The sequence below is a fragment of the Mytilus galloprovincialis genome, chromosome 2, assembly GCF_965363235.1.
Source record: "Mytilus galloprovincialis chromosome 2, xbMytGall1.hap1.1, whole genome shotgun sequence".
Taxonomy (NCBI): Eukaryota; Metazoa; Mollusca; class Bivalvia; order Mytilida; family Mytilidae; genus Mytilus; species Mytilus galloprovincialis.
The window spans coordinates 76,481,845-76,495,152 of record NC_134839.1 but is presented as its reverse complement, the minus strand read 5'-3'; the positions used below and the strand labels follow the sequence as shown (position 1 = coordinate 76,495,152).

The window sequence follows — 13,308 nt, the reverse complement described above, 5'->3', positions numbered from 1 at the left end:
AATACATCATTGTACTCCCAACGGGAAGACTTTAGCAGCACTCACGATTCTATTATATTACCTCCCATATAGTAGTAAAACAATATACATGAAATAAGTATTTTTTTGCAATGAAGTCATATTTAGAAAGATGTTCACTCCGTCTACCAAAAAAAATATCATGAATCACGGTGAGTTGATTGTCGTACTAACTGGCATTCATACACATCATAAGAAGACAGGTCTCCATAATCTTTTCGCCTTGACAGTATGGGAATAAACAGTCATTCTTCTATTGATTTTTTTTATCTCAGAAAGAGGTTTTTTTATCAATATACAGTGACCCACCAGTGCCTGTAATTTATCTAATTTAAAGAAAGGTTAAAGATGAATTTTATGTAACTTCGAATGACTAAACTTGTCAATACTTTTGAAAGTTAAATGTCCAATGTATCATGTATTCAAAAACCTTCAGAAAATCACAACAAAACTGTTTTCGTTGCATTATCAACGCTCAATTTTTCTATTTCAAGTGGCAATAACCTATTCTTTCATGGATAACAATAACGCTAGAGGTGCACTCTTTTTTTTAAATACTTATGAATAGTGCTTAGCATCAACTGTTTTTATTCAAATGCCAAAAAGGAGTCTTATATCTTAATCCGGAACTTGCGTGCCAAATTATTAGCCTGGCATACGATACAGTTTTGATCCCGTATTTACATTTTGATAAAATTTCCAAATAGACTATTGTTTACCTGATTAAATCAAATATTTAATAAAAAATATAGCTTCATGTGCTATTTTTTTAGTAAAATGACGTCGACATTTTGTATATTTGCTCAAAATTCGGATTTGTGGCCGTATTAGCCTTTTCGAAAGAAAGGCATAACTTTTTTGTTTTAAAAGATAAACACAAATTGTTTTTAGTTAGATCATTAGTACTTTCTGTGTTTTATAAGTATCTTTAAAATTATTCAGAAATAACTCATATTATCAAATGTTCCTGAATGTAGAAAAAACCAAAATTTTTTACTGTATATTTATCAAATTAAAAAAAAATGCACTATCTACGTTTTCATGCAAATTGGCAATCACAATCTTCTCGCGTTATCAAACCAATTGAAATTTTAAAAAGAGGGGTCCATGAACTCGTTTTCAAGTTAGATAAGTTTCAATGATAAAAATCAGTCGAAAACTAAATCTTTTCCCGATAAGTCATAGTTTGACGTCGCGAAAATAACAATTTACGTTAGCAACGTCATTACCTCCCCTGTAACTGTATCGTATGCCCTTAATAAATTTTTCGTTAGCTGTTCGATTACACATACAATCTGAGTCGCTTCCGCCAAAAGACAGGTGTTGTCCATTCGTTTTTTATATGTTTTGTCATTTGATTTTGCCATGTAATTAGGGAATTTCAAATTTGATTTTACTCTGAGTTCAGTATTTTTGTGATTTTACTTTTTTTATAAGCATTTGAGTTTCCCAACCTTAAAGAGAGATGATTCATTCTCTCTACATATAAAAAAACATGCTGTTTTATTGGACAATCAATTTTGTTTAAAAAACGACAAAATTTTGAAATAGAAGCAAATTTTCGAATCAATGTGATACACATAAATCATCAACAAAAGAGGAGTCAGGATGTTTCTCTATAAGTCTCTCTTTGATTTTCATGCTTCGGACGTAATCAACTATAAGGAATAGGACAACATAGGTAACTTTTCAGAGCAAACTGCCTTTCTTTTTCATAAGACTTTTAAATACCGCTGTAACATTTTTCTCGGAAGATAAGACATAGACGCATTGCGGCATACATTATCGATCAACCATGTCGTGTCGTGTAGTGTTGATTTTAGTTTTTCTTCCAAATTTTTATATCACATCCTGTTTACCAAGTTTTGATAGCTGAAGATTAACATGGACGTGTGTAACATATCAATTGAGAATTGTAAATGCGTTGACGAGTAAACCAGTTGAGTTCATAAATAGTCATTTTGATCTGATCAGCTATTGATAGACTCGATAATAGATTATTACGTCAGTTTCGGAATTTATCCACTGCGATTTATTCGGTACTGTTCGTGTAATTTGCTTGCAGTCAATACAGATCTGTTCAGTATATGATCAGTGTATGACTAATGTGTAATTTAAACAATGCAAAAACGTATATAACCAAAATTTACAAAATTGTTAAGAAATCGAATTTTTGTTCAGTGCAACTGATTCATATCGAAAATGAAGATGTCTTCTTATTATTGGTGATCGAAACAAAAAATATTAAATCAGTATAGAGTTTTTTTTTGAGGAGCTATAAACCGAAAATAACGTCAAGAAGACCAATCAATGAATTTGAAGAAATGTAAAACCTAACAACATTAACGGGGCACTAGCTTTGAGATAAATAACACATTTAAAGTATGATTTGTTTTTTGTTCAATCATAAATGAAAGTGAAAAAGTGAAATATTGAAATAATAATTCGCTGTCGGCAGCTATTATGGTACAAATTTGACAAATAAGATAAGAAACATTGAAGGTGAACTGTTCTCTTGCAAGTCAATAATTCGACCTTATTGAATCCGTACGCAAGTGAACAGCAATTTAAACCCTTATCTCAAGATGAATTATGCATGATTTATGCGTGTTCAAATTTCAAAAGAAAAGAATGTCAACATTGAAAGTGAAACAAAGATAAATCATTTGATTGACTGATTCGATGCACACACACAAATTATCTTTTACGGGTAAAATCGACAGCATGAAATCAAACCATAGAAAAATCTACTTGCACGAGGTCACTATATATGTATGTTTAATTTTATATCGTGTTATGTGACTGTTGTTAGCTTTCGGATGTCATATAGATAGTTAATTAGATGGCGTCAAGACTAAAATACACACAAATTCTGATATTCTAGTATATGCATTGTTAACTGTTCTGTTTATTTTTAAGACTTCAAGTTATTATCATTTGGTTATGTATTTTAGTATGTTATATATCAAATATGCGAATTTGAGTCAACAGATTTTGACAGCTAGTGACCTTTCAATTTAATAGCACATGTATAAACACAAATAACGAACACCAAGGATAATTCAAAAAGTCCATCAAAACTGACAAAATCAAGAAAAATCAAAATGAAAACAACTCTGTAAAAACCTCTTGCGTCCGAATCGTACCTCTTGATCAACTATCATCAAGAATTTCAAAAGCTTAAGTCCCTATTACTAGATGCATAAGTAACAATTAACATCATTAGGCATATGACCAAAAGGAATATAAGAGCACAAAGATGAAACTATAAATAGAAGATACATATTGCTCTTTGAACTTTCCGATGAATTTCAGAAAAAAGACGTTCTTTGACAAAACCCTTATCCATTATTCTTTGGCTCAGACAACGATAACGTTTATAAAATATGAGAAGCAGCTGCAAGCTTTTGAATATCGAAGGAGTTATGAAAAGTATACTCTATACAAAAGTGAAGTTGATATATTGCTGCTTAGGTGAGAACAGTTTATAATTTCAAAATCGAAACCGTTTCATTTTTCATATATTCTTATGATGAAATGGCCGCTGTAGTCAAATGCTAGGTATAAGTCTAGAAATGAGGCAGATGAAGTTGTAGATATAGGAAGATGTTGTGTGAGTGCCAATGAGACAACTCTCCATCCAAACAACAATTTATAAAAGTAAACCATTATAGGTCAATGCACGGTCTTCAACACGGAGCCGTGGCTTATACCAAACAACAAGTATAAAGGGCCCAAAATTACTAGTGTTAAACCATTCAAACGGGAAAACCAACGGTCTAATCTATATAAAAAACGAGAAAAGAGAAACACGTATGAAATACATAAACAAACGACAACTACTGTACATCAGATTCCTGACTTAGGAAAGGTGCAAACATTTGCATCGGGATTAAAAGTTTTAATGGTACCAAACCTTCTTCCTTTTTCCTGAAACAATAGTATAACTTTACAACATAGAAAAACACACGATAGATATCAATCGGAAGGCTTAATTCAATCAATGTATAAATGGTTGACTTTAGTTTTTTTTAAATGAATCTGGTTAAAAAAATCTCGTTGTGAGAGTTGTTGTTGAAATAGATATTAATGGAAGATTACAAGCATAGTTCTAGTTGTTGTCGGAAAATATCACAGGTAAAACCCATAACCTTTGTGGGATGTACTTCAACAGATATTGATAATGATAACAATTGCAATACGTGACTTTCTGCAGCAGTTTATCTCTATTTTATTCACGCAGTTAAGTATTTGTATTGAGAATAATTTAACACACAAACCGTCAATCAATTCTAATGTTATTGCTAAGTGGGGCTGTTTCATTGAAATTTTCTTATTGCAAATATAAGATGTGATTTAAGATAATTTAACTGTATAAATGACTACAGGGTTTCACATTTTAAATTTCCTACAGTAAATGTGTATGGAGACAAACGATCGCCATCATGATTTAGTTGATAATTAAAGAACATTGTGTAACAGATGACCATATATTTGTTATAGCTACAACCCATCCCTTCTTTCCGCATTAATAACATTAATCAATGTGATAGATTACTGAATTTTTCTTGGCATAAACAACACGTTTACATAAAAGCATGTTTTTATTTGCTTTCTTTAGGCAACAATATCAATCAAAATCACACGGAAATTATGTATGATTGGAGATGAAAGCTTATGTAAAATATTTTGCCCGAGGATAATGTAATTCCATGTAATTGTAGTTGATCTCTAAGACTAAATGGTTATTGTCTTCCATCGTTGCATTTAATCAAAACTGACATCATAAAAGAGACGTGAAGCATGACATCTATCTAAATTGGTTTATAATACTGCAGTTTCGAATGTAATAAAAATGTCTATTTACCATTATAAGGTTTTGTTAAGGGTTCTCGTTTTTATTTTCTTAAATGTACCGGAATAAAGGAATATTTCAAACAATTATGAAAACAACTTATTTCAGTTATTTAAATACTTGACACAATATGCCATGCATTTGCTGATTGGGACATTAAAGTATAGAGGAAATCATAGTTTAGCGATATATACAAAAATGTAGCTGAAAAATACTTCAAGTATGATCATATATTTCCTAATGAGTTCTTCGGGATGATTCTTTTGGCGACAGTTTGGCGGGATAAATTCTTTTAATGTATTGATGGCAGTAAATGCAAAGACATATTTTACTGACGAGGTCAGACTGAGTGAACAGTTATCTTCTTTAAAGCACAGAATATTGCTAGTTACAGTAAAAGTATTACAGCAACTCATTTATAGAAAGATATTAAACGAGTTACCGAGCAAAACATTAATTGACGAATGTGAGTTGTACATCAGTTGCTCATCAAAGTTGTTCGGTCACGAGTTGTATATTTTTTTTATATTATATGCCCTTAACACGCATCTTCAATTCATTTAGTGCAACCTCATCGCGTATATCCCGACAACATCAATTTTTGTAAAACGTCTTTGGAGTATAACTTTCGGATCTATTTCACATGTGAATTGTTTTGGATCTTTTGTACTTCGAAAGCATTGTGATGCATTGCAACCATTGTAATAATACTGCAATATCGCATGATATATACTTGTTGTACATGAAATGTGAAATATTTAGCAGATATTTTCTAATTGTTGCTTGCATATTACATTCTGTTTCCTATTATAATATAAATTCTGAAACACGGTTTATGTCCACTAACAATCATTTCATTTTCCATGCCTGTAAAATGATGCTTTGTATATAAAATGTGCATGAATAAGTTTATTGTATTATTCATATAAAATTATTAAGTTTTATCATATAAGATACACACATTTATGTTTACTAAGTATTTGCGGTAATATAGTTCTTCAATGGTTTATTTTTTGTTTTTGTTTTTTTTGGCTCTGCTAACAATACTATTGATTTAAATATACATAATTCCTTGTAAAACCCTCATATTTAGTCATGATTAAAACTATTTAAGATATCTTACCGTATTCATGGATGTCTTGAACAAAGAATAAATTCATAAGGGCTCTATAGACAATAGATGCATGGATAAAATCAGAAAACAAAACGAATGTTTAACTCAGTTAGAAAAAAAATAAACCATTTAAAAGCTGTACATTGACCTATAACGGTTTACTTTTATAAATTATTATTTGGATGGAGAGTTGTCTCATTGGCACTCACACCACATCTTCCTATATCCATTTGAACGTTCCTAAATACTCGTTTGGTGATATTTCGCCCAATGTTTATATGAGTATTTTTTTATTCAGAAGCTTCTGTACTCAGATAGGTTTCAATTTGATAAGTTAATTCTTTACAAAATGGAAGTTTTGTCAATCCTTCTAAAACAGATAAGTTATAAGAAAGAAGTTTCTGGAATCAATGTGGAGGCGTGTTGATTCTAAGACAGGCCGTTTGCTTCAACAGTACATGTAAAGGTACGGTTATGCCTTGCAAGCCAAAGATGTTCATGTAACTAAAATAATTTAATGAAAATCTTATTTTGATGTGAAACCTGTTGAATTGTTACCTTCCAACTTTGCAAGGTCCGTTTGTAATAACATCATATTCATCTTAATGGATGTTTAAAGTTAATTCTAAATGTCTTAAATCTTTAAAGATACTTTAGATTAACTTACATTTATGAAATGTTACCTGTTACCTTTCTACATATCTATATTTCCAATTTTATCCTATCCATATGTTCTCTATCTATTGTAGTTGTTCTACCTATCCATATGTACACCCATTATTTTAGGTGCATTCCCTATCCATATGTCCCCGCTATTTTAAGTGTTTTCCTTACTCATATGTACTTCGCTGTTTTAGGTGTGCTACCTATTCAAATTTACAACCGCTTTTTTATGTACTCACTCCCTACCCTTATGTCCCTGCTATTTTAGTTGTACTCTCTATTCATATGTACCCCCGCTACTTTAGGTGTAGTCCCTATCCTTATGTCTCCGCTATTTTAGGTGTACTCTCTTTTCATATGTACCCCCGCTATTTTAGGTGTAGTCCCTACCCATATGTCACCGCTAATTTAGGTGTACTTCCTATTTTAATGTATCCCCACTATTTATGTGTACTCCCTATCATTATGTCCCCTCTATTTAAGGTTTACTCCCTGTTCATATGAACCCTCGCTATTTTAGGTCTATTGCCTACCATTATGCTTCTTGTTATTTAGGTGTACTCTCTATCAATATGTCCCTGCATTCACAGGTGTACTCAATATATATTTGTCTTCCGCATTTTAGGTGTTCTTTCTATAAAAGTATTCTAGCTATATGCACCCCGTGTTTTTTTGCTTACTTCCAATCTATATACCCTCTTACCAGGCGTATTTATGTGTTTTCCATATCTTCAAGTCCCCTATGTTTCAGGAGGATGTTAATGTTGCTAAGTCTTTTTTTCTGTGTAGTGATTTGTTGATTTTGTTTACTTTGTTTGTCTTTTGACCTTATAATTTCTTTTTTTTTCTCTTTTTTTTTTCGATTTAATGTTTTGGAATTCTCCCCCCCCCCCCTGGTATAATCTCTCTCGTTATGTTTCACATGGTTATGCTGAACTGTTATATTTACATTTGCATGTCCATAAATCTAAAAGAAACAGTTAGAATACACGAATTTACATCCAAGAAATAGTTTGTTACGTAACGGGATTTAATATAGGGTTTTCAAATATATTCCTTTGAGATCAGATTTTTTTTGTTAATTTACTTTATCTTTTTTAATACTAGTGTTCAAAGTATGCAAATAAAGCCAACTGTTGTGCATATAAGCATAAAGCGTCATTAGAACAGAAACAAATATAGAAAAACAATGGTTCTTTGTTCACTTAACTACAAATCTCTTCAAATACCAGAATGAGTTTCAGAGATATATACTTACAATTCTGATTTATTATATAACAGCCTGGATTTTTATAGTGAATATGTATTTGAATATTTACAAACCATGTCCGAAAAAAAAAATACAGTAAAATATTGAACCAGATGAGTATTAAATTTTTGAAGTGATAAAATGAGTTGTTAAAACGGTTATACATGTTATTGGAAATACGCACGTACAAAAATGTGTTATCAATCAACAGCATTAAGATGCTGAAAGTATTTAATTCATTTCATTCCATTAATGTGAATTGAAGATGTTGATTGAGAAAAGGTAAACAATACAGTAAGCTGACGACACAAACAATCAAAAGACTTCAAGCGTATATAAATGTTAATACAGTGAATTATTACTTACCAATTACTGAAATGCCTTCACTTTAATCCAGTTTTTTCTAATGATTTTGTTCTGACAACCGTATGGCTCGGAGAATTCATTACAGCATTGGTAGATCCTACCGAAAGTAATGTTTATATCAGTAAATGAGATTATCGGCTTTCCAACATTTCTCCATAAGGATTCAACTTGTTAAATTAAGAATCCTTATATATATGTATCCATATCAGTATTCTTCATGATTCCTGCATACTAATACTACTTTATTGTCTTCTGTTTCTATACTTAATGACAGTCATATAAATTCAATAACTAAATGCAGGTTGAGGGTCTTACTTTTATTAATATTATACAATTCTTATATAATTTAACAAAATTATTTGGGATTTTGTCTTTACATTGAATATATAGTTCATAGAACTAAAAAACTTCATTAAGTAATATATTAGTTGTCGACATGAGTTGTCGTGGTATTGCGTTTCGTTCAATTAAAGAAGATGTAGTGTTTAGATTCATTTTAGAAATCCAAGTGATAATTGTCCTTTCCATTTACAATCCACATTTTTCTGATTGGGTTCCATAGATTGATCCTAAAAACTAGGAACTAAAGACACAATGTACATGGCTTCCTCTGCCTCAATGTTAGACTTATATCTCGAATTTAAAATTAGTGGACATCTCAATAACAAAATTTATGACAAGCACGACGATTTTAATTTTGAAATTATAGCAGAAATATATCCACCAGTCTGGAGCTTGCAGTTGCTACTTAGACTTTACAAAACGTTATTAGCAATGGTTTGTCAAAGAACGGCTCGTTCTGTTTATGAAAAATGTTCATTGGAAAATACCAAGACCTTGTTGATAAATATTTCCGTATCAACTTCCCAAATGGTACATGATAGTTTTGTATTGTAGACTCTAGGTACTGACGTTGTTTATGATCTTAACTACGTATTAAAGTTTCACTTTTTTATCTTATATTTTACCAATACTGTTTATGCGTTTTTAGTATATAAGTACTTATAAATCCTGCTATTATGTTATTGTGCCATGGCCAATTTTGAGTTCTTGTCTTTCAGATTTGAATATGTACTTTGTCTTGATGTCATTGTGTGTTTCTTTTTGATTTTATAGTGATTAAGATTATATTATAATGTTGACTGCTGTATTCAACTTTGTGACGTTTTCACCTATAATGTATGTTTGTTTTGAAAGGATTTTACTGATGGATTTTAGGCAAATGCAGACACAGAAACATGTCCGACGTGCAGGAGACTAATATGACATATTTGTTTATTGATGAACTATGATCCAATTGTTATTCAGAGGGTGAACGTGATATGAAATTTCGTGTATCCAAACTTTTCCGAGCATTACTGAAGAGACATTGATTGTCTAAATGCGCATCTGGTGAAGAAAAACTGGTACCGTTTATGTTAATATTGATATGTGTAAAATAAGTTCAGTTTTTATGTCAAGGTAGATGAACCACAATGATCTAAATGATGTTCATTATTATGCTGTTATTTTTTCTTATTTCATCAACAAATAACAAGGCAAATAATTTGGTAATATATTGTTTGATCATTCGCCTGGTTTAGAGCCTTACATTTTATCTTGAAACCCTGCTTTATTTTATCAGATGGACTTCATTCGTTTGGTCTTTCTAATCGATTTTGAATGCTCTTCAACATCGATATGATTATGCTATACAACTGTTTGATTCGAGCTCCACTGATGAATCTTACATTTAAACGAAACGCGACTATTGTCCCAAATTATAAACATGGTATCTTTATTTATAAACCTTGCGTCTTTGATGATTTTATTATATCTTATTCTAAATAAGTACAAATATAACACAAGCATTTCAACATTTTAAGTAATTATTGTTGTCAGATCATTTTCATAAGCAATTATTTTATTTTTTGTATTAATTACAAGAATCACATATTAAGTTGCTGAATTCAGAAGTAACGGTATTTTCAAATCTGCTTGGATATCTTTAAAATCTTTGTTATATTGATACATTTTTTAGTACAATAAGACGCGATTTTTTTCAATTTTGTAATCAAATCATTTATCATTCAGGAGGTAAGTTTGAAACAAAGGTGAAAAGTATTGTTAAGACGACAAGGACATCACAGTTCAACGAGTCGTGGTTTTAGATTTTCGGTTATCAATACTCTTCAACCTCATGCTCATTGATAAGGCTTTGTAACTTTTTGATATTAGCTCAACTGATGAGTCTTGTGTATACGAAATGTGCGTCCATATATTCGACGACTTCCTTGCAGATCGTGCATTCAGAAAATTTGAAGAGTGCTATAGCTGTAAAAATAACAAACTATAAAAAGGTCAATACAATGTGGAGAATGACTTTTGATGTATTTCATCACAATTGCATATTTAAAATTGACTCGAACGTTCGGTCAATCGAAGAGACAAGTGTACAACAATTTAAGATCCAAATAATTGCTGACTATCTTGAAGCTTAAGTATAATTTATGGTGCAGTGTTTAAGTTTTTAATAGATTTTTTTTATAAATCAGCTAACACTTTAATAATAATTTAAGGTAATGTTGCCAATGAGGGTCGGTTGAAAACAAAACTTTACGACAAAAGAGATGATTTCAGCTTTCCAATTGTGAACTTTCCATTTCTAAGTAGCAACATTCCAGCAGCACCTGCATATGGGGTATATATCTCCCAATTGATACGTTATTCCCGTGCTTGCATTTCCTATCATGATTTTCTTGATAGAGGGTTACTGCTCACAAGGAAGCTATTAAACCAAGAGTTCCAAATGGTGAAGTTGAAATCATCCCTTCGTAAATTTTACGGACGCCATCACGAGTTGGTTGACCGTTATGGAATAACCGTTTCACAAATGATATCGGATATGTTCCTTACGTCATAACTACAATCCCCTTCCCTTTCATGAATGTGACCTACCGAATTAGACTATTTACCGGATTTGTAATCACATAAGCAACACGACGGGTGCCACATGTGGAGCAGGATCTGCTTACCCTTCCGGAGCACCTGAGATCACCCCTAGTTTTTGGTGGGGTTCGTGTTGTTTATTCTTTAGTTTTCTATGTTGTGTCATGTGTACTATTGTTTTTCTGTTTGTCTTTTTTCATTTTTAGCCATGGCGTTGTCAGTTTGTTATGAGTTTGACTGTCCCTTTGGTATCTTTCGTCCCTCTTATTTTTGCAAGTAAACTCGTCATAGATACCAGGATTAAATTTTGCATTTACGCCAGAAGCACGTTTCGTCTACAAAAGACTCACTAGTGACGCTCAGATCCAAAAGAGTTTAAAAGGCTAAATAAAGTACGAAGTTAAAGAGCATAGAGGACCAAAATTCCAAAAAGTAATGCCAACTACAGCTTAGGTAATCTATTCCTGTGAAAGAAAAGCCTTCATATTTCAAAATTTCAAAAGTTTTGTAAACAGTTAATTAGTAAATTTGACCATATTAATGATAATTCATGTCAGCATAGAAGGGCTGACTACTGGGCTTGTGATACCCTCGGGGAATTAAACTCTAGTAGTTGTGGCATCGACCCAGTGGTTGTAAATAAACTCATCATAGATACTAGGATTGAAATTGTGTACTTACCACAACAGATTAATTTAAATGCAATAGTTATGCATATGAGAACTATAGCTGGTCCAAAAAAAAATATCAACATAATATTTGTAAGAGTGAAATCTAAATAAAACGCTTTTGCAGAAAAATACAAAATCACAAAAATATGTTAGGCAAATGTTTATTTTTTATGACTATTTGTTGACGTGAATGCAAACTTGAGAACGAGAACATTATATTTTCCTAAAATAAACTAATGAGAATAGCAAATACTAACCTTCGAATCAAGTAATGTTCAAAAATGTCATTTATTGTCCTACGGTGTATCTCGGGAGTATTTAGAAGATTTAAATGTAGTCTGAATGCTTTCCTCGAGATTGCTTTTCTTCAGAACAATAGTATTAACTTTCTGTCGAGACGCACTTGAAAAATTATCTCATTCATTGACTTAGAAACCATCGCATGGTTTTATTCCCTTCCCTAATGTTTCTTCAGTTGGGTTCACTGATAATGAATTAATATGTATATAGTATGACGGAGGTAGACGATATAAGCCAAGAGATTCTCCTTATTTTGATTTCAAATTTATCAACTTAAGGTTAATGTTTTCTCTAAATTAACAGACAAGTTTGTCTTTCCGTGTTGATTGGACGCTTTGTTAATCTAAATTTAAAATAAATTGGAATAAGTTTAATAATTGAATGGATGATATGCAATACGAGACAAAAAGAAGAACTCCGAAATGCATTCCTCAATATAATAGTGTAGGTCTGCATGATTTCTGACCAGAAAAATAATTGAAGATGGCATTCAGCAGGTACAATCATTGGTTTAATAAAACAGGATTATTTTAGTTTTTTTTTTTAATTTAACCGGTACTTAAGGGTTAATTGTACAAACATGTGTTGTTGTTTTTTTTTTAAAGACTCCAGGGTTATAATTAAAATTGACAGTCTTCACAAAACTCGTCAGTGACGTTCTAATAAAAGAAAACTCAACATTAAACGAGAAGCGAAAGGTATTTCAGGGTTATTCAAAATCAAAAGTCAAAAACAAACTCAAAATGACATGACAAAACAGAAAACAACTACCAAAAGACAAATAATTTAATACAAAACACAACATATAAAAGTAAAGAATGAGAAACACCAACCTAAAGCCTCGGTCACACCTTACCGAATAGCACGAAAAGACGCCTAACGGATGAAAATAAAAGTTGTCCGTTGACAAAATTGTTATCCGTTGGGAGTCCGTTGATGTACTGACCGAATAAAACGGATGTGTAACGGATGCATAACGGACACACACCGGATATGCAACGTACGAGAAACGGACACGTACCGGACAGAACGGATGTCGAACGTACATCAAACGGACACCTAACGAGAGCGTACCGGATAAAACGGATGAACAAGGTATACGGCAAAATCAAAGGCGACAATAATAATACATGTAAATCGCATA

At 31.7% G+C, this 13,308-nt stretch overlaps 1 protein-coding gene across 1 annotated transcript in view; it reads right to left on the bottom strand.

Annotated features, from left to right (window-relative positions):
• LOC143062408 (uncharacterized) overlaps positions 1-8,378 on the bottom strand; it is a 53,949-nt gene extending 45,571 nt beyond the window's left edge. Inside the window, exon 1 of the mRNA XM_076234106.1 lies at positions 8,266-8,378. The gene's annotated coding sequence lies outside the window, so the exon portion shown is untranslated. The remainder of the gene's footprint in view (positions 1-8,265) is intronic.
• Between the last annotated feature and the right edge of the window lie 4,930 nt (positions 8,379-13,308).